This window comes from Cnephaeus nilssonii, assembly GCF_951640355.1.
Source record: "Cnephaeus nilssonii genome assembly, chromosome: 3".
In the NCBI taxonomy this organism is placed as follows: domain Eukaryota; kingdom Metazoa; phylum Chordata; class Mammalia; order Chiroptera; family Vespertilionidae; genus Cnephaeus; species Cnephaeus nilssonii.
The window spans coordinates 102,898,742-102,913,966 of NC_137074.1; the positions used below are offsets into that span (position 1 = coordinate 102,898,742).

At 37.9% G+C, this 15,225-nt stretch overlaps 1 protein-coding gene across 3 annotated transcripts in view; it reads right to left on the bottom strand.

Moving 5' to 3' along the window:
* Window positions 1-15,225, bottom strand: part of TSC22D2 (TSC22 domain family member 2) — a 54,799-nt gene that overhangs the window by 14,456 nt on the left and 25,118 nt on the right. Inside the window, exon 2 of one of the 3 annotated variants that reach the window (XR_013813209.1) lies at window positions 12,410-12,567. The exons of the other annotated variants lie outside the window; for them this stretch is intronic. The gene's annotated coding sequence lies outside the window, so the exon portion shown is untranslated. The remainder of the gene's footprint in view (window positions 1-12,409; window positions 12,568-15,225) is intronic. 3 annotated transcript variants of the gene reach the window in all.

Genomic DNA, 15,225 nt, shown 5'->3' on the forward strand with positions numbered 1-15,225 from the left:
ACAATAGAAAAGAATATCAAGGGAAATACAAATAAAAACTCTAAGATTTGATTCATTTCAGGGACCAACACTGAATAAATTTTCACCCAGCCATAGGTGTAAAAACTTTTTAATGCAAGCAAATCCATCTATCATTTCTAAAAGTAATTCAGAATTCTTCAGCAATGACATAATGGGCCAAAGCGAGTAGGGAATCAGAAACTATTTTACTAATTGAATTCTTTCCCCCATTCCAAATGCCAGATCAGCTTTTAAACTGGATATCCTAAACTCACTGAGATCCTCCATGGTTTACTTGCACTCTCTTTACTCATACTCTTACTACCTGAATACTTCAGTGGATATTCTATCATTCTTTTATAGCTTTAGCTAAAATATTTTCTGTAAAAGCTTCTCTAACTCCTTCAGAAGTAGTATAGTGAGTCATGTCCCATACTACTCTTATGGCACTAATCATATAAGGCTGTGTTTTATTTGTTTTTTATATATTTTTTAATTGATTTCAGAGAGGAAGGGAGAAGAGAGACAGAAACATCAATGATGAGAGAGAATCATTGATCGGCCGCCTCCTGCATGCCCCCTACTGGGGATCGAGCCCGCAACCTGGGCATGTGCCCTTGATCGGAATCGAACCCGGGACCCTTCAGTCCGCAGGATGACACTATCTACTGAGCCAAACCAGCTAGGGCAAGGCTGTGTTTTAATAGTTGCTTCTATTTATTACTAGACAAAGGCCTATGTGGCATACAAAATCCTATATAATAAAAGGCAAATATGCAAATCAACCGAACGGCAGAACGGCTAGTTGCTATGACACACACTGCCCACCAGGGAGGGGGCAGACGCTCAACACAGGAGCTGCCCCCTGGTGGTCAGTGCAGTGGCGGTGGTGGGAGCCTCTCCTGCCTCCAAGGCAGCGCTAAGAATGTCCAGCTGATGGCTTAGACAGGGAGCGGGCCTAAGCCGTCAGTCGGACATCCCCTGAGGGCTCCTGGACTGCGAGAAGGTGCAGGCCGGGCTGAGGGACCACCCCCCCCCCCACAAGTGCACGAATTTTGTGCACCCAGCCTCTAGTTTACTATAAGGCTGGCAGCCATCTACTAAAGGATTCATATGCTATAGAAGCCTGGACTCGCAAATTGTATACCTGGAATTTGAATCCTAAATATATTACAACTGTAGTTTCTCTAGCTATAACAATGACGTAGCTGTACTTACTAGATTACCCTCAAAGCTATTTCCTAAACTTAACAGCAAAATTATTTTCCAAGCAGTTCTTGGATATGGGTAATGCTGTTTGTTTGTTTGTTTTTTTTTAAAAAAAGAAAAGCTTTTTTTTTTTGTAATGTATTTTTATTGATTTAAGAGAAGGGAGAGGGAGAGAGAGATAGAAACATCAATGATGAGAGGGAATCATTGATTGGCTGCCTCTTGCATGCACCCTCTAGGGGATACATGTTCCCTTGGCTGGAATGGAACCCAGGGCCCTTCAGTCCACAGGCCGATGCTCTATCCACTGAGACAAACTGGCTAGGGCGGTAATGCTATCATTTTAACTAAAAACAAATAATTAAGGAAAAATTATTTAATCTCATTCCTCATTTTCAGTCTGAAACCAAACTTGCCACATATTTTTGCTGCCTAATATGTAATTCATACATCTAGGTAATCTAAATTCCTTTGGAGGCAATGAGTCATAAATACCAAACTGAACTAACTTTGCCTCCTATTTCCTATAGAGCCAAGTCTCAGTAACACTTATTTTTCTAGTGAAAAATGATAAATCCCAGTCTGTCTCCTCTGCACAATGCCCAACACTTGATAAATATTGGTTGGAATAATATGAAGTTGGACAGTGTCCACCAGTGGGAAGATCACCCGATGTGGAATTCAGGTTACTCTCATTGGGCTTTTTCCCCTCAACATTAGTTCAAAAAATTTTTATAGAACTTAGTGTAACCAACCACTCAAATGTGATCTCTTTTTGTCTTGGGAGGAGGAGAGGGGGAGAGGGGGAGAGGGAAAGATAGTACATTCAAGATAGATATTGAAAAGAAGTTACCTAAGTAAGTAAGGGGAAAGGGGTATGACTGCAAAATGCTTGTTCATGGGAATTAAGCAAGGTAAAATGATACAGTTTTTACAATTAAGCACAGAGAATCTGTGAGAGATCAGAGGGATGATAATGAAAAAAAAAAAAAAAAAAAAAGCCAAGGATGACTGGAGTGTTTAGCTTGGAGCAACTAGGAGTTGGGGAGATGGCTAATGTGTCACAGAAAGAAAGCTAGATTTTGTTGGGGGTAAAGAGTGAGTAGCAGAGGAATCTGGGAATAAAGATGAGAAAATGAGAAATACAAGTTTCACTTGGGATTGAATTTTGAGACATCTGAGTTATAGATCCTGGAAATATAGAAAGAAGGTTGCTGGAAATAGGCATCTAGAACTCAGGAGTATTTTCTGACCTAGAAGTCTAGAGTTGAGAGTTGCCCAAATGTGGTGGGTAGCTCAAACTGTGAGAGGTGAGCTTGCTTTAAACAGTGAGAAATCAAATGGGTTCAAAACACCAACATATAAATAGATATGGAAGAGTTCCGGAAACTAACCTTCTTGGGAAAACTCTTTTTATTTATTTTTTATTTTTTTATTTCACCGACTGGCTTCATATTTCCCTCTTTTTTCTCAAGCATTCTACTACTTTTTTCAATTAAACAGCTATTCTTGAACAAATCCTCTCAATCCCATTTCCACAATGAGGCTTAACCAAATGTGTGGAAATAAGACTATTCCCTGTAATACCAAATGCCAAATATCAGGGAAGAGCACATAGATAATTTTGCTCACATCATAACTCATCTTTTTTGTTTTTCCCCATTTATGCCCATTTTTTTGAAGGTGCAGAGGTGTATTTAAAATAGTGTTATAGCCGAAACTGGTTTGGCTTAGTGGATAGAGCGTCGGCCTGCGAACTGAGGAGTCCCAGGTTCGATTCTGGTCAAGGGCATGTACCTTGGTTGCGGGCACATCCCCAGTGGGGGATGTGCAGGAGGCAGCTGATCGATGTTTCTCTCTCATCGATGTTTCTGACTCTCTGTCTCTCTCCCTTCCTCTCTGTAAAAAATCAATAAAATATATTAAAAAAAATAAAAGTGTTATAGAAAAAGCATAATTCTACCGGCAACATATTTGACAAAGTAAAATTATATTAGGCTAGCCATTAGGATGATCTGATCCAAACCCAGCTTTTGTTCCTAAGTAGTTAACTAATCTTTCTTTGCTTCCTTATATTCCTTCCTAATTTGTCCCCAAAGTCCAGGGATAGTAATGAATAAAAATAGAGGTTATTGAGGAACTGTTTTGAAACAGATAAAACCAGAAGAATAAGAGTACCATGAGGTTTTTAAAGACACAGTTGTTTCATTCAGATTTAGATCAAAGGGACAGCACCAAGCATGGTCATCACCCCTTAATAAAAAGAGAATTTTATATGAGGGGGAAAAAAAATCTGTTCTACTTTTACTTTTAATCAATCAATGAATGTTTTGCATTTGGGATGTTTAAAGATTTTGATTGGCTTGGGTTTGAGCAAAAAAATACATTGCTCATCTTCAATAAACATAGAGACAGTACTGGGAATATATGCCCCAAAGAATTAGTTTTCTAGGTTATCAATTTTCTACCACTAGGCTTAACTCTCTTTTGCTCTCTACTTCATTTTGGGGGTAAGAGAGCTTACCTCTTTAGCATCTGTCTAAGCAAAAGGCTGGATTATCAAGGAATAATAACGTGGCTTAAGAAGACAGGCTTTAGCATTATACTTACTAGTGGGGTGATCCTACCAAGATAATATACTTATGCCAGTTTCCTCATCTGTAAAATGGGGTCATAGTTATAACTACCTTAAGGAACTGATTGGAGGATTATATGAGACTTTTTACAATAGTAAACACAAATTAGTTTCTTCTACTGTATGAATCAATTAGACTTCGACACTATATAAGGTCTACTACCCCAGTATATCTTGTTACAAATGAAGCATTGAGGTATAAATACACATTTAGTATAATTAATATTAAAAACCAGCCTTTGGCTCTAGCCAGTTTGGCTCAGTGGATATAGCGTCGACCTTCGGACTGAAGGGTCCTGGGTGCAATTCTGATCAAGGACACGTACCTGGGTTGCAGGCTCCTCCTTAACCTAGGCCCTGGTTGGGGTCATACAGGAGGCAACCAATCGATGTGTTTCTCTCACATTGATATTTCTCTCTGATTTTCCCTCTCTCTAAAAATCAATGGAAAAATATTCTCGGGTGAGGATTAAAAACAAACAAACAAACAAACAAAAAACACACAAAAACAAAACAAAAAACCCCCACAGCCTTTGTATGTATGTATCATGACAAAAAATGAAATAATCCTAGTTATGCCTTAAGTTTATTTGATTTCTTTGTACTTAGTCACATGTTAAAGATTTAATGCAGTCACAAAATATACTCTAATAAAAATTATTTAACTTGAGAGTTAAACTTACAGCTTTACTGATTAGCACAGCATTCCTGTGAACTGCATTTTAATAAAGTTCTTATTGATTCTCTCCAAGATCTCAATGTTTCATCGTAAAGGATAAAAATAATCTTAACTTCCTATAGGAAATTTTTCAAAGGCCACTGAGATATAACAATTAATCCTATCTAATAAAAGGGTAATATGCAAATTGACCATCACTCCAAAACACAAGATGGCTGCCCCCATGTGGATACAAGATGGCCACCACAAGATGGCCAGCAGGGGAGGGCAGTGGTGGGCGATCATGCCTGAAGGGGAGGGCAGTTGGGGGGGGGACCAGGCCTGCAGGGGAGGGCAGTTGGGGGTGACCAGGCCTGGAGGGGAGGGCAGTTAGGGGTCACCAGGCCAGCAGGGGAGGGCAGTTAGGGGCAATTGGGCCAGCAGGGGAGCAGTTAGGCATCGATCAGGTTGGCAGGGGAGTGATTAGGGGGTGAGCAGGCTGGCAGGCAGAAGCAGTTAGGGGCAATCAAGCAGGCAGGCAGGCGAGCGGTTGGGAAGCAGCGGTCCTGGATTGTGAGAGGGCAGTCAGGCATCCCTCAAGGGGTCCCAGACTAGAGACGGTGCAGGCTGGTCTGAGGGACACCCCCTCTCCCCCGTGCACGAAATTTTGTGCACCGGGCCTCTAGTTTGATTATAAATAAATTCTGAAACAGTATTTAATTAAAAATATCCCATGCCTTCCTTTAGTGTTATATGAAATTTCAACAATGAATATTACTAAACATGAATCAAAACACTGGGATAACATGTTGCTTTGCTTCTGAACCAAGTATTACTCTAGTTGAGGATCACTGCTTTGAAATTAAATTCAAAAAGGGATTCTGGTACAGGACAATAAAGAAAAGTAGAAAGTAGCATTACTATACAATCTAAAGGGTTTTAATGTTTTTCACTCAAGCGGAACTATACTCAAATAGGTACATTTGCAGTGACAAAAAGTTTTTAACATTTAACAACTTTTTCTCATTTCAATATCCTATTTAATAAAGAGGTAATAAACAAATTGACCAGCATGCCCTCACACAAGATGGCCACCCCAATGTGGTCACAAAATGGCCACCACAAGATGGCCGGCAGGGGAGGGCAGATGTGGGCAATCAGGCCAGCAGGGGAGGGCAGTTAGGGGCGACCAGGCCTGCAGGGGAGGGAGGGCAGCTGGGGGGGACTAGGCCAGCAGGGGAGGGAGAGTAGTTGGGGGGGGGGGACCAGGCCTGCAGGGGAGGGCAGTTGGGGGTGACCAGGCCTATAGGGAAGGGCAGCTAGGTGCGACCAGGCCGGCAGGAGAGGGCAGTTTGGGGTGACCAGGCCGGCAGGGGAGGGCAGTTAAGGGTGACCAGCATGGCAGGGGAGGGCAGTTGGGGGCGACGGGGCCTGCAGGGGAGGACAGTTGGGGGTGGGTGGACCAGGCCTGCAGGGGAGGGCAGCTGGGGACAACGGGGCCGGCAGAGGAGAGCAGTTGGGTGTGATCGGACCAGCAGGGGAGCAGTTAGGCATTGATCAGGCTGGCAAGAGAGTGGTTAGGGGGTGATCAGGCAGGCAGGCAGGTGAGCGGTTGGGAGCCAGCAGTCCTGGATTGTGAGAGGGATGTCCGACTGCTGGTTTAGGCCAGATCCCATAGGGGTCAATCGGACAATCCCCAAGGGGTCCCAGATTGGAGAAGGTGCAGGCTGGGCTGAGGGACACCCCCCCCAGTGCACGAATTTCATGCACCAGGCCTCTAGTAGATTCATATTATTGAATTCTAAGGAATAATCCTATCTAATAAAAGAGTAATATGCAAATTAACCATACCTCCACCACACCCACAAGCCACACCCACCAGCCAATCAGGAGCAAGTATGCAAATTAACCCAACCAAGATGGCTGCAGCCATGGAGCGAGCAGGAGGCTTGGGTTTCCCCAGCAATGGAGGAAGTCAAACTTTCTGCACACCCTGGCGGGCCCTGGACTCCACTCAAGGCTACAAAGTTTCGATTATAGAAGATAAATAAATCCCAACAAAAATGGCGGCAGCCACAGAGCTGGAGAGAGCAGGAGGCTTGGGTTTCCCCAGCGATGGAGGAAGCCAAACTTCCTGGCTGGCCCAGGCCTCCACTGAAGGCTACAAAGTTTCAATTATAGAAGATAGATAAATCCCAACAAAAATGGCTGCAGCCATGGAGCGAGCAGGAGGCTTGGCTCCGCTCAAGGCTACAAAGTTTCAATTATAGAAGATAAATAATCCCAGATACCAGGGCCTCTGCTTGGGTCACCGGGGGGCGTGGCCAGCCTACAAACCACCACAGGCCCCTCGCCTAGGCCACCCCATGCCCCAAGGGAACCCCCACCCTGATCTGGGACACACTGCAGGGCAAACTAGCCAGCCCCCACCCGTGCACCAGGCCTCTATCCTATCTAATAAAAGAGTAATATGCAAATTGACCATCATTCCAACACACAAGATGGCTGCCCCCATGTGGCCACAAGATGGCCAGCAGGGGAGGGCAGTTGGGAGGGACCAGGCCTGCAAGGGAGTGCAGTTGGGGGCAATCAAGCCTGCAGGGGAGAGCAGTTAGGGGTGACCAGGCTGGCAGGGGAGGTCAGTTAGGGGTGATCAAGCCTATAAGGGAGGGCAGTTGGGGTGACCAGGCCGGCAGAGGAGGGAAGTTGGGGGCGACCGGGTCTGCAGGGAAGGGCAGTTGGGGGTGGGGGGGGAACCAGGCTTGCAGGGGAGAGCAGTTATGGGTGACCAGGCCTGCAGGGAAGGGCAGTTAGGGGCAAACAGGCTGGCAGGGGAGCAGTCAGGCATCAATCAGGCTGGCAGCGGAGTTGTTAGGGGTGATCAGGGTGGCAGGCAGAAACGGTTAGGGGCAATCAAGAAGGCAGGCGAGCATTTGGGAGCCAGCAGTCCTGGATTGTGAGAGGGATCCCAGATTTTACATTAGAATCATGGATTCAGGGAGAAATCGTACTGTAAACTTAGTGAAAGGCTTAAATGTATAATCATACCTCATGTGGGTTCTCTCAAATGCCCAATATCATATTCTACAGACAATTAGAACTGAATCTAAAGGGGAGAAATAAAAGAAATCAACAGCTATCCCTGAAGGTGGAAAAAGGAGGCCAAAAGCTTGCTGGTTTGATCAGGTCAGATATAGAAGACAATTCAAACTGCCGTGCCTTTAAACATGCCTCATGAACAAACAGAAGGTCTAGATCCCAGACTCTGAAGAAATTCAGATGCACTTCACTCTTTTTACATGAGTGGATCAAAGCACACCTAAAGGAGTCCCAAAAAATCCTTGCATCATCAGCATAACCAGTAATTAATTACGCAGTGGGAAAACATTTTTGTGATCGCTAAATGTTAATGTCTCCTTATTCATTTTTGAAAAAACAAAATACCTTTAGAGCTACCTTTGTATTAATACCAATAACTTATAGCCATGAACAGGGACCCATATTCTTAAATATGGCAGCTATGAAACCAAAGAACTAATTAGAGAATGTTTTCAGCTCAGCGTTTCCACAGATTTTGTAGTGCAGCTTATATTTTCACACAAACCTAATTCCTTTCCTAAATGCTTTTAGTAATGGCAATCATCTGGTTTTTCTGCTTCACATTTTAGATTCCCTGTTGTACAGGAAATGGTTTATAAAAGGTTTGAACATAAAATGGGAAAAGAAAGACCAGGATGCCAAGATAAACATCACTTGAAGTGTTCAAAAGACAACTTTAAAGATGTAGGTAAACATGGTTCATGTGTAAGAAAAGTGGCTGCAATAAATACTACTAAATTCCCTCCCAAGACAGATTTATAATCTAGACCCAGAAGATAAACTCAGAGATGGTCCAAACTTTATCACTTTTACAATATGACTTCACCAAGTTACTTAGCTTCTCCAAAGGATAATAATAGGACCAGATACAGAGATTCAGTGAAATAATGCATTAGTTTTGTGTTTGGAACATGGTAAGCACTCAATACATTAACTATATATTAGTAAAGCTTATGGTAAAACTCTAAATATAATGAAATACACAAAGAATATTGACTTAGGAGTCAGGTGATCTGGCTCATTGCTCTGACTATATGTAATAATTTCTAACATTCTTTCCAGATACCACATTACAAAGGATTTTAATGTACTTAAATGCTGATTACAGGGTTACAATACCAAATAAACAAAATCCCAGAGTTCGAGTTTACAGTCTAGTGCAGGAGACAGACAAAATTGAGATGTGAGAAATGCTAAGACAGAAAAAGATTTTACAGGGTATTTTTGGGGCACATATCAAGATTTAGGGTCAGGAAGGAATGTTTAGTAGAGGAAGTGCCACAGCTGGGCAGAGATGAAAAGAACACACACAAAAATATCCCAAGTAAAAACAATAGGTACAGTTGACCATGTTAGAAAATTCAAATAATGAAGACCAGTTTTGAATTTCCTCATAAGAAAGGACTGTGCCCTGAATGGGAATGAGAGAAGTGAAAAGGGTAAAGAAATACTCAGAAGACAAGCATGGCAGTACTATTTGATTAAATAGCTATGTGATACCAGGGAAGTTTGAATGTAAGGAGAGATACCTAGGAAGAATGTGAAAAGAAGGTCTAGACAGCATCCTGAGGACACCAAAAATACTGAGGACAAATAGAAAGGAAAAGTCTGCTAAGAGTACTGAGGAGAAATAACCAGAGGTAGGAAAAAAACAAAACAAAACACAAAACACAAAAAACTGGAAGGGATGATTTCAAAGATGTCAGAATATCGGTCCAAAATTCAAAACCTATGACATATCACTATTAGCTGTGTACAAATAGACAGATATTTGGAACACTAAAAACTACTTAAGAGCTACTTAATCATGACTGCAATTATTAGTGTCCATGCAAATATACTCCAGGTCAGGAAAGGAATATGTGAACATTGTAACAGTAATAGTGTTAAAAACTTGGACTAGGTTTCATTTTTAAAAAAATTTTCTTTATTAAGGTATTACATACTAAGTGAAATAAGTCAGTCAGAGAAAGGATTAGGTTTGATTTTATTTCTCAAACCTTCCATAATTTCAATTTTGAAAAGGCAACTATTTTACTACTAAAGAGCTAATGTACGAATGTATTATCTAAAAGAAGACTTTTAAGGTAGAATTCTCATTTTCTGATGACATATCAAGTTGTCTATATATTTTGAACAATGGCACTGAAGAAATTAAGCTTATACTTGATCTGGAGACTGTTTAAATTTAACTGAAAAAATAAACAAATTCTTATGGTTTCACTTTTTTTTAAAGCAGTATTATCGTGTATTCAAATTTAAGCCATATTTAGACAAAGGAACTTTATTATAAACACTTAAAAACAGGAAAATGGTTATAAGGTTTGGAGCTCATTTGAGAATAAAATTAAACTAACCTAAAGAATTCACATAAAGTAGGTGCTCAATAAAAAATTCCACATATTCAAAAAATAGATTTTGCTGCATAATTATTTTAAAAGTAGACATAAAAGAAGATTTTGATGGAATTATTCACAACTAAGGACAAATAGGAAACTAATTCAGCACTTAGTAAAGGGTTTTACCTGGGATTCATTCCTCTACCAAGAAACATTTGTAGCTTAAAGTAGGTTTTTAAACCCCTCCCCAGTGTTTGCTATTAATAAACCTTAAATATTAAAGGGTGAGTTCCTTAGTAGTTAGTACTACACTACCATTCTAGTCAGTACTAAAACTTTTATAATAATACATAATAAATGTGCTTATAATTATAAGCATTAAATAGGTTATTTTCTAATACAATAAATACTTAATTTTAGATAGTAAGCAACTTACCAAATTTATTTTTTGGCAAGTGCTTTAAAAGATGGTTTTATAATAGAGGATGGGCCATCACTATTGAAGTTCAAAGGAAATCAAATTCATGTATTTACATCAACATACATTAAAATTCTCAGGTTATCCTTCAAATTTTCCAGGGTTACTCTGCATACTGCCATACCAACTGAGAGCCCAAGATCCAGTTAGAAAGCTAGATTTGCATCAGAGCTAACAGCTATGTGACCCGAGCAAGTTACTTAATCTCTCTAAAACTTTCAATTTCCTTTTCGGTAAACTGAGGATATTGATAGTATCTATATAACATGGCTGTTGTGAAAATTAAATAACATGCCAAAAATACTCAGCTATGTCTGACTGTAGTAATCACTCAGTACCAAAAACAACTACTCTGTGGAGAAATCCAATCAACACTTGGGCACAGAGACTGACAGTACACTAAGAGCAGGTAGGATCTATTTGTTCCATCAGTCTAATGGTCATTTATAATAAACCAGTCTTGGATAAATATCAGTAATAGTTACAATCAGTGTATTCATTAAAAATTTCTTTTATAAGTTACACATTGAGGTGTCTAACAAGGCTTTGGCCCTTAGACACACACATTCAATAGCAATGTTACTCAACTGTTTTTGAAAATCTGACAAATACTCTGAACCTTTCACTGAAAACTGAACATACATAACATTCAATCCAAAATTCCATAGGGGTCGTGATCCTTTGAAGCTCACTCACTGACTACTAAATATGGACATGCTACACTGAAAGTTAGAAATTATTTTCCTAATTACCAAAGTTACACAATTTATGGTAGAAAGTAAAAAAAAAAGGGTATATAAAATAAGGGACAACTGTTGTTACTTTATTGTATTTCCTTCTAGACTACCATTGACTACAATGACTGGTTTAAGAAATCTAAGTTTATAGAATATGATCCGTATAAAGTCATGGAATACCATATCAGAAACAATGTAGAACATTATTTAAAAAATAAGGATGGGTGTGAGTGATTGAGTGAAAGAGAGAGAGATAGATAGACAGATAGATAGATAGAGAGAGAGAGAGAGAGAGAGAGAGAGAGAGAGAGAGAAAGAGAGAGAATAACCTATCTCTGGTTAAGAATAAAGTCACAAGTAGATACAGTAGCCTGTTTACATGATAATGTCAAATAATCTTTAAGAGACTTGCAGGATCTGTGCAGCGCACTGTAATGAAAATATTAATTCTTCAACTATATGACCATGACATATAACTTAAACCAAATTCTTTTTCTTCATTTGCAAAATACGATTATCTTCAGATTGCAGATCAAGATTTCCTAATCTAAACTGTATTATTCCAAGAAACCCCCTGTAAAATATAGCTGTGTAAGAAACAAAGCAAAGTAAGTAGGCACACAAAACAGTTTAAAAATTTGTTTTCTAAGCTGAATAAAATCTGAAAGGAAATAGTTTAATTTTCAGGGCATACAAAAAATGTATATTGACTTCTAACATATTTTCATTTGATAATGGCATCTTAGGTGTTCTGTGCAAGAACTGAGAAAATTTTCTTGGCTTTATTTTTAGAGACATCAAGAAGAAAGATGCCTTTTATTAAGAAAAATAAAATCCCCAAAGCAATAAACTAATTTAAACTAGTTTATAAAGAAAATAAATATAAGTTTAAAAAAAATCAATATATTATTTCTCAAATTATCTCCTGCGATAATAATTAGAAAGTATTTGGGGCTCTTACCTATATAGTAAGCATCCATAGCAGATGCAAAAGCAACATTTACATAATCTTACTATAATACAGGATGCCACTTTATTTTAAAACCTGATTATTTATTAAACACCACTGCAAACATATGGCCTTTAGCTTCATGAGACTTTGAAAAGGATTACATCAAGTATTTAAAATTCTAAGTTTTAACTTATATTTAATACTATATTTAGTTATACAATGTGCTCACTTTGTTCATAAATAGTCATCTCAATACAATAACATCAGGTATAATACATAAAATCTAATCCATTATGTCTTACCAATTTATGACCTGATGAGACACTCTTGTGGACAACATTCAGTCCTTAGAAGCTAGAATTACCCTCCAACCATGTGAGGGCATCACAACTTTTAAACTTTCGGCTTTCATCATTATTATGTCACATTCCTCCTCCGATGCTGAATTCTAAAAAAAATTCTAGCAAAGAGTTTAAGTAAATAAATGTTTTAATCAAATAGCCTTTAAAAATCTTTTATAGCAACGTTTTATGTTTTACCATGATTACACAACTGATATTTTGCACTTAAGTATTTTTTTAATGTAAAATAAGTTCATATTTAATCTGGATACTTCAAACTTTAAAATTTCAGCATGGACTTTGAGGCCATCAGGAATACTTGTTAGTAAAGAGTCAATAGAAATGGAATCAATTATAGGTTTAAGATCATGATCCAGAAATTATGATTTAACACCATAACTTCCTATAGACAGCTTTGTAGTCCTGTAGAATGGCACTGGAATTCTATTGTTTGGTCCACGTCCATCTATGAGTCTCTAGACTTATAGCACAGGTGACTGGATTAGTTATGATCTATATTGACCATTTAAGACAGCAATTTTTATACCTAAATCCTAGTCTGTCTCTACCACCCCCAATTTAAAATTAGACATGATAGAAAGAATAAAATGTTATTTTATATGTTTTTATAATAGCCATAAAATGTGTCCTATTCAGAAGTGGTCCTACTGTTCATCTGTGTATGGCACATTAAGAAAATTGGGAGTAGGAAGAGTTAATAATGGCATCAATTACTTCATTAAGAATATAATCTTATTAAATTTTTACAAGAAAGCTTTAAATTGGGCATCTGTTTTAATCACTGAAGGGTAATATTAACAAAATTTTCTTCCTGATAAGAATGCTCATTTATATTTTCAGTTGCCAGTAATCCACAGAAAAGGCAAACCACATATATATAGGCATATTTTTGCCTAAATTAACTACCTAATGATGTCATGGGGCTGAGGGGTGGGGGAAGGACATTGTTAAGGAATATCAATATGTGCAAAGTTATAGAAGACTCAAAGACAGCATTGTAAAGAAAATCTGCAGCCATCTCCAGAGATATGTGACCCAAATGTAGGGGTTGGAGTTAGGCTATAAGTTTTAAACTTTTAATGGCATTTTTTACATTGCAAAGTGTCATTCTAGACTCTAACATAATCTGAAGAACTATTAGGATTTTTCCAATTTATAAATATCTTTCCAAATGTAATCTCACAACACATTTGACTTCAATAAAATCATACAACTTTACTGTCATTTGTCAAAGCACAGCCTTATAATGTAATCACCTGGTGAAGGCAAAAATCCATGTTTATGAAGATAAATAGTAATTTAAAGTTGGTCATTTCATCATCATATTACCGAAATGGTTTTTGAAAGTTTAATGCAACTCTTGTCTCCTACCAACCAAAATACCACCATTAAAGTACTACATTTTTAAAAGTGTTATTTTGATAATTTACTCTTTTGTGAAACAAGCCTCATGAGAAGAAATAAAATCTAGCCATATTAAGCAAAGTAAATTTTTCCTGAAATATATGTATGCTGGTAATTTGCTTGTCTGTAAGGCTTTGATGAGCTGATCATTTAAAGGGCAAACTACCTGACACTTGGTTTTAAAAGGCCTGCCAACAACAAGCATTGTTATGACAAATGCCTGGAAAGCCTTGGAAACCAGAATAGAAACCAGCCATAAAAAGCAAATTTAGCTACTTCACTAATGCAGCTTACAGAAAAAATTTTTAAAGTGTGTGTGCATTACACAAATGCACGGTAAAATTTAACTTTAAGAGCTATATACATTTAAAAAAGATAAAACTTCTATATCAAAATTTTCCTGAGCATGGGTTTTCACAATTAGTTGCTACTAAGTACAGGGGTCACACTTGATATCTAATCACGAAATTCCAACATGTAAAAAATTCTTATTAAAATCTAAAATAAACTTAGGTAACTGAAGGGCTTGTGAATGAATTAAGATTAATTAGAGATCATCTAAAAATTAATTTGAAATTAGAAGTCTCCTAAAAATGAGTATTTACTTAGAAATCTATTCGAATATATCAATCATAATCTTGATTCTGTCTCAAGATTGTGATAAAAAACAAATCCTGATCACTTTGATAGTTATCATTCTCCTTTAATTTGGGAGGAAAAATCCCACTTAATTGAGAATATGCTATTAAAAGTTCTGATAGTACAGTCCAGCAAGAACTAGGCTTATATTCACCATTATTTAGATAGTTTTATGGCAAATTGATATTAACGAAACAAAATAGCACAGGGGCAAAAAGGTAGATGATTTAATTTTCAAGTCATTATTTCAAAACTGTTATGTGAAATCAAACAAACTTAAAAGTGTTCCTAAAGGAAATTATTTGAATAAATATGCTTAGCTTCATTTGATACAAAATTTCATTTTCAGGTATTAACCACATTCTTTGAAAAGTTCACTACACATTGTTTTAAGGAATCCTGGACATGATAAATCAATGCTTGCTTCTCTAAAGGTCAGAAATGCTTATTTTTGAATGGAGAAATGGGAAAGTGGAGTAACTCTGTATGCCTCCAATAAATTACATACAGTCTTTCCATACATTATGTATTGGGGAAATAATGCAAGAAATATCAAAGATAAATTTATGGAAAATAATCAGTCCAAAGGTACCTATTAGAATGAAAACACTAGAAAGACTGTATTCTAAGAAATTCACATATAAAAAGACATACACAATTACAGGAAAACTCATATATATCTGTGGTTGAGCCAAGATACTAAATATAAAACA